The sequence below is a fragment of the Petaurus breviceps genome, unplaced genomic scaffold, assembly GCF_028583685.1.
Source record: "Petaurus breviceps papuanus isolate PSGF00001 unplaced genomic scaffold, PetGlider_PUasm1.0 98, whole genome shotgun sequence".
NCBI classification, from domain to species: domain Eukaryota; kingdom Metazoa; phylum Chordata; class Mammalia; order Diprotodontia; family Petauridae; genus Petaurus; species Petaurus breviceps.
The window spans coordinates 27,352,766-27,355,548 of record NW_027187460.1 but is presented as its reverse complement, the minus strand read 5'-3'; the positions used below and the strand labels follow the sequence as shown (position 1 = coordinate 27,355,548).

The 2,783-nt window shown below is 41.6% G+C and overlaps 1 pseudogene; it reads right to left on the bottom strand.

Annotated features, from left to right (window-relative positions):
- Window positions 1-1,416: 1,416 nt before the first annotated feature.
- Window positions 1,417-2,462, bottom strand: LOC138155782 (septin-2 pseudogene; annotated as a pseudogene).
- Window positions 2,463-2,783: the final 321 nt, after the last annotated feature.

Genomic DNA, 2,783 nt, shown 5'->3' with positions numbered 1-2,783 from the left:
TGATGGAGATGCTGCTTTTGATTTCTGCATGACAACATAAGCAATGATGTCATCCTATTTTAAAAAGGCCTTGCTTTTTGGACTGATCAAAAACTGTTTTTTTTTTATTTTATATATAAATAATATACATATTTATATATAAATATAAATAATTTTTTGTAAATACAAGTATATAAAACAATTTTTATTGTAAATATCAGGGTCACTCTTTTCCATTGTCATTAGAACTTTAGAAATTACCCTTTTATAAAAGTTTATTTTTTTTGCTTTTTGGAGGGCAGGTTGGGTTAAGTGACTTGCTTAAAGTCACATGGCTAGCATGTCAAATGTCTCAAGCTGGATTTGAACTCAGGTCCTCCTGACTCCAGGGCCAGTGCTCTATTTACTGCGCCATGTAGTCACCCCAAAAGGTTATATTTTAACATGAATTATTTGAATGTACATGTTCTTCTTTGTTCACCCAAACCAGTGATGTAGAGTAGCCATAAGGATGTATAAATCAATGCACCCCAGGGGGCGCAGCAAAACTGGGTTTTGGGTGTTACATATAATGGCTTCCACCAGATAATAATTCTGCCTCCCTTGTCTTCTGCCAGGGGCCATGGTGAGAGGGTCACCATTAGACTAGGCAGACAGAGGGCCCTGGTCTGGTGCTTTAACACCTGGATTTAAAGAAGAATTCACTGCTCTGTGTGATGCCACAGTGCTATTCAGTGGTAAGAGATGCCCAAACTAGTCAGGCCAGTGGAAGCCATATAAATATGGAACAAATTCATGGTTTAATTCTAGAAAACCAATTCCACCTAACAGTTATGTAGGAAAGAACATGAAAACAGACACGTTGTGGGAAAAGTATAAAATATTAATAAAATACATGTTATTGGGGCAGCTAGGTGGCACAGTGAATAGAGCATTGGCCCTGCTGTCAGGAGGCTGAGTTCAAATTCAGCCTCAGATACTTAACACTTACTAGCTGTGTGACCTTGGGCAAGTCACTTAAACCCAATTGCCCTGCCTTCTCCCCCCCTCAGAAAAAAAGAAAAAAAGAAAAGAAAATACATGCTACAAGGCACATATTACAAGTAGTACCACAACCGATCCTTAGGTAAAAATGGAGAGTAACAATTCACAGGCCATGGGTAAAAAGGGTAAATAGCTATTTGTAGGCACAGGTATTGAGGAAGACTTCCTTTCAGTGGTTTCATAAAAAACAAACAAACAAAAAAAAAAAAAACCACATTGGGTGAATAGAGCACTGGCCCTGGAATCAGGAGGACCTGAGTTCAAATCCGGCCTCAGAGAGTTGACACACTGACTAGTCATGTGACTTTGGGCAAATCACAACCCCAATTGCCCTCCAAAAAGGAAAAAAAAAAAGCACATTGGAATGTTCTTTTTCATCTGTGAGTGAGATTCTTAAGCCTGGTGACCGTGCAGGACTACATGGCCATCTCTTCCCTGTATCTGCATTTGCATCTGTCTCTGCATCCTTGCAATTGTCTCCTGCATAACCAAGTTCTGCTTCCTTTTCCAGTAGAATCTGGTCTCTATTCACTCCCTCGTTATTCACTTTCCTTCCCCCTCTTTTCAGTCTTTCAAAGAGGAAGTTCTCATAATGAACGTCCTGGGTCACCTCCTGGAGATCCTGCACGTGTGTGATCAGCATAGGTCTTAGTTTTAGAAAGTCATTACGTTCTGGATTTTCCCCTTTCACAGCTCCTCAAGGATAGAGATGATCTCTAACCTTTTTGTCTTTGACTTCAATCAACTGATTTAATCCTACTACTGAAAATGGTATAGTAGCCTTCAGACATCTAGCCAATTCGTTAAAATCCTCATCCTCTTCTGACTCTGCATCAGGTAGATGATAAATCTTGATGCCACGTTCTTCAACTTCATCCAGGACCTTCTTCAGTCATCCTGTTCCTTCAGGGTCAGAGAATCAGCTTTTGCGATCACAGGAACAACATTCACTTTATCGTGTATATCTTTCATAAACTCTACATCTAAAGGTTTAAGTCCATATCCAAAACGTGAAATAAAGCAGAAGCAGCAATGCAAGCGGTTATCTACATGTGCAGTCGGTTCAAGCTACTTTCATCAAGCAGATACAGTTCAAACTGCTCATCCTTGTAGGGTCGTCTTGAAGCAGTCACGGCAGTTAATTGCATCCCTGTAGTCTGCTGTGTCGACAACAGTAAAACGGAGCTTTACTCCTCTATCTTCAATCTGCTCAGTCCTTTCTATTTTCTCTGCTGCCCTGGGAATGATTCTTTCCAGGTACAAGTCAGTCAAGAACAGGCTATTGATCAGAGTAGATTTTCCCGATCCCGATTCTCCAACTATCAGAACTCAAAACCTTTTTTCACAGATTTTCGGTGGGCTTGATTGGGAAGACTTGCAAATCCAACATAGCCAGGAGTTTCTAGATTTGTAAACTGAGGAGGCTGCTGCTTCGACATCTTTAGTGAAGTTCAGGTATCGTGCGGGACCAAGGGAAGGAATTCCCGAGCAAGCCACAGGCAGCGATGCCGAGGTGTTCTGATCCAGCCCAGCTGTGGGCTCAAACGCGCAGTGCACCCCTGCTTAGGCACGCACCTGGGCCACTATTTCAAGCAGGCTGCAGCCCTACTTAATTTTAACCCATTCCCATGATTTTCTCCTACTTGACCTCATCACAGCCTTGCTACCTATTCCATAAGTCTTTCCTTTAGGGTAAAGGAGTAGGGATGGGTGACAGGGAGCCCATGCTACTGTATGGGCTATTGTAATAGAAAGAGTCT